Consider the following 12,924-nt stretch of genomic DNA (forward strand, 5'->3'; position numbering starts at 1 on the left):
TTACATCGACCCGCAGGCGACTCTTAACAGGGGCTAAATTAAGATTTACAATTTTTGTGAATCTTTTAATAGTAGATATGCGAATTTGTTGGAATAGCTATAATCTGATGAGAGGAAAATCGAACAGAATTCGATTAGCCTCCACTCTAGAAGCTAGATTATGTGAGGTTTTTAGTTAGCTTGATGTGAGCATGTGTAGCTTATATAAGATTGAAGAGCCATAGCAACTAGTGTAATTGCAATCAGCCCTAATGAATACCAGTTCTATAATCAGTTGCACAAGCATAGGTTAAAGCCAATTGCCCAACAGGTGAGGAGGAATAGATAATAACCATCTATTTGCAGTTCATAGCATTAAGCACAACCGCACATATGCGCAGGCCAGAAGCATTGTTGAAGCTTTTACCAAGCACTCGCACTAAACCAAAACACACACACACACACACATCGACAAGCGACATTGCCATTAATGTCTAACAGGATTTTTAATGAGTGGAAAGTGGAGCAAGGTGGGCTGAGGCATTTGGCATTTGCTTTTAGCTAGTGAAGCGTAAGCTCGATTCATTGTCAGCGCCGTTCGTCTAATTGACAGCGGGTGGCTTACATGTCGGCTGCGTGATGCAGGCAGCAGCTGGCAGAGCACGCGGCAGGCAGAAGGCAGCGGGCAGAGGGCTCTCAACTGTGCTTAAATCAACGCACGACTTTAAGCAACTGAAATTAAACATTTAATTGCACAAAGTAAACAACAATGCGATAGCAGCATGATAGCAGCCGAGAGGCTGGGCCTACAGATTGATGTTTGAGTCGCAGCAGCTGGCTGTAGGCATTGGTCATGCGAGGCACGTAGCTGCCATCCAAATGAAATGGAACTACGCCCCCCAAAAGGGTATGATGCGGCACGGGGCGTGGCTGAGCTGTGGCTGCTGTGTTGACAACGACATTTTTAGCCAAGACTGTAGTAAACAGACGTTTGAGCCGACTCTTCTAGGCGGACTAGGATGTGACTTTGTCATTTGCCCAAACTCAAACTCAAACTCAAACTGAAACTCAATTATTCAAATGCCGCTGATGCGAGTGCCTGTAACTGCGTAGGCGTGGCTCATGTGCCGATATCCACAATTTGCTATTTAATCAACATGGCTCATGCTGCTCGAAATCCATTCGCTCTGGGCCACAAGCTCAACTGTTTGCTGCGGTCGGGCCCAACAGTTGTCACTTGTTGTTGCTTTCATCTTAATTGAAATCAAATCAAAGTGATTTCACTCTCAGAATGTAATTGTGTGGCATGCTGCGTGCCTTTGTTCTGCTCTTGTCATACCAATCTCAGCTGCTGTTGCTGTTGCTCCTGCTGCTGCTGTTGCTGCTGTTGCTCGCAATTTATTGGCCCACATTTTTTAGCCGGAATTGTCTGTCGTTCTGCTAATGATTTCCTATTGTTCCTTGTGGTCTATATATTTCCAATTTTACACTAAATTTGCTGGAGCTCTGCTGTTTGGCAGCTGCCATATTGAGACTTGAATTATTTATTCCAAAATGGCATTGGCTGTCGAATGCTCAGGGGAATCACCGACAACTGCGCTCTCAGTGCTTATTAGATCAAGCAGATTACGTCGGGTCCTTAGTGCTTTATTGTGTACTTATAATTTGATGTGCAGCAGCTAGCTGTAAATGCGAGCGGTTAACACGTCCTGCACAGCTGCAGCATTATGCGTCAGTTCAGTTAGCGCACATTACGTATACGCAGCGTTTACGGCTAGGTACACCGAAAAGCACCAAGGACCAATTACGCATACGCAGCGCGCCACATAAAACATTTGAAGTCACGCGTCGCGACACCATAAAACGAAATCAACTGAATATGGGCAATATAAAAAGGCGTGTAGCTCATTTAGGCTGGGGCCAGGATGTGCAGTGCGGTTGGCCATTTGCCTGCATGACGGCACGCAACGAAACCGAAACCAACGGAACTCAGCTGTTGTCCTCAAGGGCAGACCATCCGCCCCAGTCCCCGTTCCCGGACGTGTGGCAAGGCAGCAGTGTATGCGTGGCAGTCAGACATTTGTGATGTTACGCTGCGAGCTTCAATTAGAAGTGCGTGAAATTCCACTGAGGTAAGCGCTGTCGGCTGGCCAGACACTCGCGCGCTGTTCGAGGGGCGCGGCCAAGTGCATAAATTTTGATTTATTTGATTTAATTAAATGTAACTGAAGCCGCATAAATAAATCACGTCTGACCTAGTAAATTAAATCAAACTGCTAAAGAGCCACGACAAAGGCGCGCAAATCCCTAAGTACAGCGGAAAAGGGTTTAATGGCGGCCAAGTGCTGGCTCAAACGCTGGAATTTCAGCGGCGAGAACAAAGTGACCGCAATTAATTAGCCGCAAGGAGATGCAAACTTTGCCGCGTCGGCAATAAAAATAATGATAATGCTTTAAGAAAGAATGGCGCAAAAAGAAGAAGAAGAAAATATCTATACAGCAAGACTCAAACACTTATCAGCAATAAAATGCATTAATTTGCTGGCATAAATGTTTAAAATAAAATAACACGGGTAAATTGTGAATGGGGACGGGCGAATTACGAGTTCATAGTATTGCGCATGAAAAATTCACGTATTTGTATATTTATTGTGGTTTCTCATATGCGAACGGCAGGCGGCGGGTGGCGGGCGGCGGGCGGTGAGTGGCAATGTCAGTGTCAATGTCAATGTCAGTCTCAATGTCAAACTGTCTTCCAACGTAACAAGCTAACAAAGTTGTCAGCCAGCCTGGCATTTGGCTAGCTCAATGGCCGCCTGAACTTTTGCAGCGCAACTAATGCGAATTCAATGTCAAAGGACGACCTTCTGAAATGCCAGCTCGCACGCTTACGGCCAAAGCCAAAGTCAATTAAAAAGATGAGAGACAACTAAATAAATTTCGCATTAATATGCAGCTGGGCTGCTCTATATGCAAATTAAGGACGCTGCAGTTGGGCTGCCTGAATGTGGACTTGATGAAGGGATTGCCTGACAATATTGATGTCAGTTTTACACACATTATTATAGCTATAATATAATTTACATGATTCAAATGGCACTCAATGTGTTTACTATATAATAGATAGTTTAAGTTCTATAATTTCTTATAGTTGAAGTCGACATCAAGCGTCGCGTGTCTTGCTCAACTCACATGACTGTGGTATCCCTCTATCTAGACATCTGTCTATTTTCAAATGCACACACACACACACACACACTCACACACAGCAGCATACACATGCTGGCACATACTTTCACTTGCCTTCAATTCTCATGGTGTGACTTTCTGTCTCCCTGGTGACGGACAAAGTCGCATCCTTGACTGTCTTCCGGCTTTGGCCTCTGTCGTTGTTGTCATTATTGTTATTACAATTTCATTGTTGTTGTTTAAACTGTTTTACTCTGCTTACTTATCGTACACTTTGCAACGCCACATATGTAATGTCTGGCATGTCGTCTGACTGTGCCTCTCTCTCCCACTCATTCTCTCTCGCTCTGCTCGTTGTCTCTTGGTGCAAGTTTTTTTTTTTCGCCACAGCAAATGCTCGAGCGTATAAATTGCATTTTATTTGTGTTACATTTCTTTCAGTGCATACCCTGTAACCAGCACTGATGGGCTCATGCCAACTAGCCCATGGACATGCAACAGTCATGGATATATAATGAAAGCATGCCTAGCGCGCCTTCCAGGGCATGGCCTAGTCAACCACTTATTATCAAGGCTTTGTCACATCTTTTTTATTGTTAGTCATGCAATATTTAACAAGGGCTTGCATTGTTTGCACTATTTATTTGCAATGGGTAAGCGACGACTGTGTGTGTGTGTGTATGTGTGTTTGAAGGTCAAATGCCAAATGCAGCTGCAGCTGCCAGCTGACAGTTTGACAGACACATAAGTCAGCAGACAGTCACTCAGTCAGTCACTCACTCACTCAGTCAGTCAATCAACTAAATACTCATAGGTTTTATTGTGTTGGCCACAGATTTTGACTTGTGCTATTTGCGCACGCATTAACCCTCTAGTCATTGCCTTTAACATTTAACACACATACACACACACACACACACAGACATACACGTTTCATTCTCATTGCCAGCTGCCAGCTTATGTCTGATTAAATCATTAAAAAATATGTAATCCATAGCAGTCCGCATTAAAAATGTAAACAGAACTCGGCAATTATGTGATTTAATTTGATTTCTGTGCGCTGTGCATGCGATTCAGCTAGCTGATTGCCGGATTAGATAAATAGCGAATAGTTTAATATTAATTACGCATTGCACTGAATGTGTAAGTAATGAAATTACGGCCAGAGTTGCCATTGCTTTTGCATTTTCATTCATTCATTTTGATGTGAGGCAACGAACGGAAGGATATATAATATTTTCCGGGGCTATGCTAATTGTGTTGATGCTGCGACGCCATTAAAATCAACATCAATCATCATAATACATAATTTTATTAACAGACATATGGCAGAGAGGGCTGAGAACAGAGTGTGCACAAAATGGATTGCTTTTGATGTTGTTACCCCCGAACGGGGCGTATACGCAATATGGGCAGCCACGCAGCTCCACACATGTTGCGCATATGCCGCATGTGACGCCTTGAAGTGACTTTGGCAAATCATTTTTCTTGTTAATGCATTTAACATGGTTATTAATCAAGCTCACACACACACACACACACACACACACACACACAGACATAAACACATATAGACAGATGGAAATACATTCGATAACATCTACCCACAAACTGAGCGGAGTCGTAGTCATTCTGTTATTGAATCCGGCCATTTGAATGGATCCGGAGGCACTGGCACTGGCACTGGGAGAAGCAATAATTGTTGCGGTTTGCTTTGGCAGCAACCGCATAGATGATGCCATTACTCAACCGCATTTGCCTCGCCAAGCAACTTGCCGACTGTCTTTGGAGCTGGGCTCTTGTGGCTTACTAACAGCACCGTGGCACGCTGGGCATATTCTTCAAGGCTTCGCAAGCTCAACCCAAACTAATCCCAACATTTATAATGCAAGTATACACAGCAAAAAACACACGCACACGCACACGCACACACGCATACATATATAGACAGGTATTACATAAGTAGGTTTAGTATATAATCACTTGTGGAGGCTGGGATTTACGTCATATTCTATATGGGTATATAAAAAGACTGTGCGCACAAATTACCTGTGCGATTTGATTTCATTTCCTTTTTGTGGGAGCTGCGGCCATTATCAAGCTGCTCGATTTGTTTCGTTTATTTGTTGGCCTGATTCGGTTACGGGAATTATATTTGTATCGAGGCCACAGGTCGAGGCACTGCGGAAGAAAGATGTGAATAGAGCTGATTGAGCATGGCCTGAGCACGGCATTCGACAGCTGTCGAGCACAAAGTGCGGCATATAAATGAAATAATAAAGGTGCGATAGAGCATAAATCACTTAAAAACGAATTATTCACTGCCTGCACATCTACAACTTTACTGAAAAATTCTGAAGCACTTCACATTTCACCGTAAACCGCAGACCAAGAGAAAGGGAGACAGAGAGAGGGAGACGAATAGAGAGAGATATGCAAGAATTCAGCAAAATGGAATTTTACTTTAATTGAGCCGAATGCATTAAATGTTTATTGAATGAAATAGTTTTGTGCAAATTGAAATATTTGCAGAAATGCTTTCGCTCGAAAGCTGAGCAGTTGGGCATTCGATAAACATTTTTGACATTCACTCATATAAATGAAATAAAAATTAACTCCACAGCTTAATAAACATTTTCGCATTGCGCATGGCTCAAATATCATTTGCTTTATAAATATTCAATGCGCTTGACACGTCTTTAATTGTATCTAGGCACTAAGGAATTGTGAAAAGAAATTTGAATATGCTTTCTGCTTGGCACAACTTATCAGCATATCAGTCTAAGTGTCTGCTAAGTCCCCCCTCTCGAAAAGTTCGCTCTAAGTCATATTCAACAAGGAAAATATATATTTCCTTCGTGAATTTCTTGGCTGACTGGGAAAAGTTTTAGCGCTGCCTTGGCATTTGCGGCTGTTGTCGTTACTCTCATAATTATCAAAGTTGGACAACTGGGCTGCTCTGAGGGCGGCTCTGGGGCTATTGGGGCTGCGGTCGAGCCCCATTGGGCATAAGCGATGACAATGAAGCGCCCCGCCTCACCCTGCAACAGACAACGGGCTTCGAGTATGCACTTCAATTACTAAGCGAGGACGCCCAGTTTGTATTCAGCAACAGCAACAGCAACTAATGATAGTGTTGGCATAATTTTGAGTCCAGGACATGCTCATAATTGTGCCAACTGCCGTTTGCCAAGTTGTGCGGCAAAAGTTTTTCGGCTGCGCTGCAAAAGTTGATTTAAATTAGTAAATTAGAAAATGCCTAACAGCTGCGCAGAGCGGCCCTAGCCGCAGTGTAAGCCAACTTGACGTTAGCGGAAGTTGTCAATGTCAATAGCAGCAGCAGCAACAACAACATCAACAACAGCAGCATCAACAACAATAATATTATAAACAACAGCAGCAACTTGAGCGTTACGTCCTTGCCAAATTGCACACACAACAACAAGGGCATAAATTACACAAAGCCAATGGAAAGTTTTTGTGCGAAAGTCTGAAGTTTCATCATGCTGATGACTCAAGTCCAAGTCCAAGTCGAAGACCAAATCGCAGTCCGAGTCCATTTTGGACAGCATCAAATTCGCTGAAGCACATGAGTGAGAACTTTGGCCAACATATCTGTCTTAATGTATGCATATCTGGGCCCCAAAATTATGAAGTACTGCCAGACAGTCGGCCTGGCCAGACAAGCCAGCCAACAGAGGCTTCCTGTACGTGCCCACGAGCTAAAGTTGGCTCGGTTGCGAGCCTCGTATCCACTTTGCCGTCGACAAGGGCTTGTTTTTGTTCAATCAACAATAAAGCTATATGGCTATAGCTATTCATGTATCTATAGATATGCTATTGTTGTTGTTGTTGTCACTTAGTTGTTTGTCTAAGCTCAGCGAAGTGTATGAAAGATATTTGCGCCGATATGCGTCACAGCCAGGCGGGCTGAGCCTCCGCTGCGATATCTGCGGCCTTAAGCACTTGACTACGACTATATTAGAGCACTGCAGAGACTAGGCGATTACTTTGCATTAATAGAGTAATAAGCAAAGCACAACCTTTTGAATCAGCCGAACAATACGTACATTTGTTTTGCATCCTGCCTAATGAGCAGCCAGCTCTCGCAACGCCTCTGTTTCCTGGCAGCGGAAGCAGGCCCGGAGACACGTGCGCTCCGAAATTCATCATAAATATAGAAATAACAAAGGAATCTCCAGAAAATGGGTATGTAAGCAGCGAGGTCATGACTCGCTAAGCACGAGTGATCCAGTTTTCTGGCTCAAGGCGGAGCCTTCTCTCTCATGAATATGACAGAGAATATTTTAATGTGCGCAATTTTATGCTTCCTGTTGCCAAATTGATGTGTGCCCAATAAAAAAAGTTGAAAATTTCGTCGTGACAAAGTTATGAAAAGCTTGAAAATTCTTCACGCTCTCTGTCACAAAAGTTTTTAATCTAATGATGAGTTAGAAGCGCCCACACATTCCGTATGGGAGCTTGGACTGTTGCAGCTACAGCTGCAGCTGGCGATATGCCGCAGAGTGTGGCACGAAGAGTTGCACAAAAGCCAGTTTATTTTTTACGCCCCTACGATTTGATTGCCTGCAAAAACTTGATTCACGAACCCTTTTTTTGCGCACTCCGAGTAGTGCGTAGTTTTTTGTGGCACGCATCTCGCAGGCGGCCAGGCGTGAGTCCTTTTTTTGTTTTTTGAGCTGGTCCTTTTGCCGGCGGGTGCGAAGGCGGGTGCTGCTGCTGCTGCTGCTGCTGCTGCTGTGCATTGAAGGCAAGTTTCACAAATGATTTCACATTTTTGCATAAATAAATGTCAAGTGTGCGACGAGGCACGCTGAGAGTTGTTGACAGCTTTCTAATAAACCCAGTGAAAAAGGGATAATCAGCGCCACAAGAAGGATATGACGCCATAAAGGCCCAAGCTTAAGCAACAAGTAGTGAGTGTATGCGTGGCTGTGTACGTGTGTGTGTGTGTGTGTGTGGGTCTGTTTAGTCTTGTATGAGTGGAGTCCACTTTGGCTTAGCAATAATAATAATAACCTTGGCTGCCATGACGCCTCGTATTTTTCAATGTGGCCTTTCAAGAGCTTGGAAAAACGAGACTTTTCTCATATATGAAAATGACAATTTCCATTGCCACTACAAAGGCACTGGCTGAGCGAGCGAGCGAGGGTCAGAAGAGCGACTCCCACACTCATGCCTGCTATCTCTCTCTCTCCCTCTCTCTCTCCCTCTCTCTCGCAGAGTGTATCGCCTCATGGCTGTGTGTATTCTTTGGTTATTTTAGGATTGCCTGGCAACGGCGTTGGCAATTTTAATAATGTTTACTTAAGGCGCAGCAGCCTAGTGTATGCGTGTGTGTGTGTGTGTGTGTGAGTAAATAAATAAAGCGCCAGTCAGCGGCAGCAGCAGCAGCAGCAGCAGCAGCGACAACGACAGCCATCGAGCGTAGCACAAAGACGCCACTGAGCAAGTGTAGCATACTTATGAGGGCTAGACAAGAGCTTGCAACCTGAAGCTAGGTGCAGCGAGGCATGCCAAATGACAGCTGCCTATATTGTGTATAATAAATGGCAGCAGCTTAACAAGCCGCTGCCATAAAATGCACTCCGGCAATGCAACGCCAAGTGACACTTAACGCAGGACCAAGCAGCTGAAGGCTTCGCTGCTGCAAGGCTTCGCTGCTTCCGCCCCTCGCAGCTGGCCATGACAATGGCTATAAAAACCATAATTTATGGCGCTGCTCCGAAAGTCGCATTCAACATCTCGAATATTATTTATATAAATATCAGTTCTAGGCTGCAGCTGTTGCCTAATGAGCGGATTAAGTGGCCTGCCATGAGCCATGCCGGTATGCAATGGGGCGCTTCCTTGGCCAGTTCCTGTTCCGGTTTCTGGACAATCCTTTTGTTGACCCTGGCCAAGGCAATTTAAAATGCTTACAGCACACACACACACACACACACCTACACACGCACACATTCATCTTGCTTTAAGTTCGGTCGCATTAGCTACACGTAACATGCATTGCTCAATGCTGCCAGATCCTGGCAGGACATTAGTTATACAACAAAGCGTAATGCTTTCTAGATGCCCAAATAAACCGAATAAATGTAAATACGACACATGTTGAGAGTGTAAGCGAAACAAAGGACGAACCATTTTCTTTTTTTGTGTTTTTCGTTTTGTGCCCCAGCATCAATTCAAGCGCATTTGGCACGCATGCTGACAGCAAAGTCCTGACTGCTTTGTTTGCCAAAGGATTTGCTTGCTGAGCAGCGCAAGTGGAAATACAAAAGCTGAAAACGAAAACAACAAAAATATATATGTACATGCATACATATATAAATATATATGGCTGTTCATGCGTTTATATTGGAAAATATTGATTTACCTGCCATCAAAGACAGCTGCGACACGTATGTGGCACAGAGCTTTCTGTGCGCTAGTGCAGCCTGCTGGCACTCACTTGGCCTTTATGCCACCAAATCCAAACACATAAACGCAATAATCAATAGAGATTTGCTGGAGCTTACATTGCCTGCGCTGCCAATGGGAAGGTGCTCCCCACCCCTCACTGAGATTGTCGCTTGCGGCACGTCATGTGGCGCCACAAAGTTATGCTCAACAAGTGCAGTTAAGGCCACATCATTAACATTTCGCCGCACACTCAATGCCAAGGCAACCAAGCCAACTAACTATATGCCCAGTTATCTGAGGTGCTACTTACACGCGTATATATAAAGAGAGAGAGAGAGAGGGAGAGGGAGAGATATGTTTGTAGTTGTGGCTGTAGTGCGTGTGGCAGCAATTACGCAGAATGTTGCAATCTCGGAGCGAAGCGTGACAATCGCAACTCGGCTGCTAGACAACCACAGCTTGAATGGCCAACGTGATCATTAGACTCTGTCAGCTTACTTACCTAGACAGCGAAATTAACAAGAAATCTCAAAGATATTCAGCGTTCATAAGTTATTAAAATCAAGCCGTAGACTTTATCTAAATGGATAAATTAACACTTGGGCGCTTTGGTTGTGAAATCTTTTCGAAAACATTTACTGCGTAGTGCCGGGCCCTATTCGGCGTTGGCTCCTCGGTTTTTGGGCCATCTTTTTACGCTGCGGGCATGGGAAATTATTTTTAGGCATGCTTATAATGCACGAAGCTCCCTTGGCTGCCAGTGTGTATATACGTTGACTTAATAAGTTGACAGCAGACAGCAGCAGTCAGTCAGTGCCACGCTTATGCCCACGCCTACACACACACACACATACACTCAGCACCCACCCAGGACTCCTGCTCTGCTTATTTGCCTAGTGCTACTGTTTGCTCCATTCTGGCTCGAGAGGAATTCGCTCATGTTTCACATGTTGATTTTGCTGCCACACGCAGTTGCTGCCACGTCTCGTATTCTTAACCAATTTGAAAAATTACCCTCGTTGCGTATACGCTGCGCTGCCAGTTGCGCTCCATCTTTAATTAGCATTTAAAACTTTCCGCTAACTGTCAAATGTGGCTCGTATCTTCCGACTGGCCACATTGGCATTGGCATTGTCACTGGCGTTGGCTGGCGAACAGATTTCATTGTTGAACGCAATAAAACAGCTCATAAAATCTACTAACTAATGCGCACCACTGACAGCACTCACATCCGCCCGCCCCACTGCGAGCAGACCGCACGGAGCGGACGGCCTGTTGCGTTCGCCTGGCAGGAGGCCATTTGCTTGTGCAAAATGTTACTTTGCGTAAAATTATGCAAATTTGATGTGCGTTTGCCGAGCATGATTCACACACTGTCTTGTTGCCACACATGACTGTGTGTATCTCTGTATGTGTGTGTGTGTGTGGCTATGGTGGCTGCACCACATGCCAAGCACTATGCAAACGGGCCATTCGCCCCCTTCCGCTCGTTGCAAGCTTCCGCACAGCAAGCAAAGTGCAAAGCAAACACAACATTTAAAAACTAGTGAAAGCAAACGAAATGCATCAGATGTTGATAAACAAACTGAATTTTCATGTTGTCTTTAAATTTATGCTCGCCTAATACAAGAAATATTATTCCAAATTTTTAAAGGGAGTTCGATTTGCAGCTCTTTGCTGAATTTGCTCGTTTCTCCGATTATTTTCGAGACCCTTTTGAAATAATTCAAATATTTGTGGCTTATCTGGGCGCAACTTTATTATTTTCTTTGTATGCATTGTTAAGAAAGAAATAACATTTTTAAGCCTTTCTATTTATAACTTAGTTGTTGCTTTGCGCTTGCTTGAATTTTTTTCTGTTGTTTCGCCAAGTCAGCTGGTAAGCGCATGATTGTGGGCGTGCTTATCTGATCAAAGTGCGGCAGCTAGAAAAACAACGCAACAATTTTGCGCCAAATGAAAGAACAACACGAAATTTGTGCAAACTTTTGGCCGTTGCCGTCGTTTGTTGTGGCTGTTGTGGGCCCAAGGAAGCAGCAGCCAGTTGCCGCACACACACATGCCACAGTCTTGAAAGTGGAAGCCAGACACACACACATATACACACGCTCATGTAGCTAAATAAACTGCTCATTATTATGCAAAGTTTTTCGTCTTGGCGTTATCTGGCCGTGCGGAAGTTGAACGAGAGCTTCAAGTCCGCACCGCCCCGAAAGAGCAACAGCCAGTTGCCACGCCCCTTTGGTTGGCGTCTCCATATGGCATAATTGGCATACTGTGACCAACAGTAAGTGGAATAGTCGACCCTATAAAATGATATACGAGGCGTTGGAATGCGCTTAATATTTCATTTAGCAAGCACACATTGGGGACTTTGATTTCGGCCGTTTTGCGAATAAAAATGACTGCGTATAACATTTATTTTGCACTCGCATAAAATATAAAATTCAATTTCATAAGCACAAAAAGCGAAGCGAACGAAAAAACGATGCTTAAAGCGCTCGAACAGTTTTGCCAGCCCATGAAAAATGAGCGAGCGAGCTTACGAATATATGAAAAATATATGATTTATAGCGGCGGGGGGCGAGGCAGGCAGGCAGGAAGGCAGGCTGACTAGCAACGAAGCAGCGCTTAGTCTGGAAAAGCATAATGCTCGCTTCTCGGGTTATGCCGATTTTTTCTTTTTTCTTTTTTAAGCCAGCGATAAGGCAAGGCCTTGGCAATCAGCATATGCACGCAGTCAAACACAGACACACGCACACACGCACACACTTACACAGAGTTAAGTAAACAGTCAACTGTGTCTGCTCGCAACAAAACGCCGTTAAACATGCCAGCTGAAAACACACCCAGCTAACCGCGAACAGCAACAAGAACAAAATGTTCTCGTAATTGCCTCGTTTCATTTTTAATAACTGTCAATCCTTTGGCTTTTTGGGCGCGCCGCCAGTTGGCAAACTGACAAAACCGCTCGTAAATTGCGTTCAGCATATGAGCAGCAACCACAACAACAACAGCGACAAATAACAATACAAACTTCTCTTCTCTTTTTTCCCCTGAAGCCACGTGTTTGGGTAGAGCCACAAAAACTCGGAGCGAAGTGGCTCGAACTGGTCATAGAACAATATTCACTGGCAGGGATATTTTGTAATATCTGTGCGTCTATTATCGATTTAGTCAATGAGCAGCTGAGGTGGCTTTAAGAGTTAGGCTTGAGTTTACAGCTAAGGTAAACAGTTTAAATTGCATTTTGCTTATTTTTGGCTCTCGGCAGGGGCATTAGAAGCTCCCCCCGATATGGGGAGCTCGCTTGGCGTTTTTAGTTTGTTTTGGTTT

The 12,924-nt window shown here is 44.3% G+C and overlaps 1 protein-coding gene across 3 annotated transcripts in view; it reads right to left on the reverse strand.

The window, feature by feature from the left end:
- The window catches only part of Fife (regulating synaptic membrane exocytosis protein fife), a 56,431-nt gene that overhangs the window by 38,752 nt on the left and 4,755 nt on the right, over window positions 1-12,924 (reverse strand). The window contains exon 2 of one of the 3 annotated variants that reach the window (XM_089467734.1): window positions 5,218-5,349. The exons of the other annotated variants lie outside the window; for them this stretch is intronic. The gene's annotated coding sequence lies outside the window, so the exon portion shown is untranslated. The remainder of the gene's footprint in view (window positions 1-5,217; window positions 5,350-12,924) is intronic. 3 annotated transcript variants of the gene reach the window in all.

The sequence above is a fragment of the Drosophila arizonae genome, chromosome 4, assembly GCF_054131065.1.
Source record: "Drosophila arizonae isolate 15081-1271.41 chromosome 4, UAZ_ARI_1.0, whole genome shotgun sequence".
NCBI classification, from domain to species: domain Eukaryota; kingdom Metazoa; phylum Arthropoda; class Insecta; order Diptera; family Drosophilidae; genus Drosophila; species Drosophila arizonae.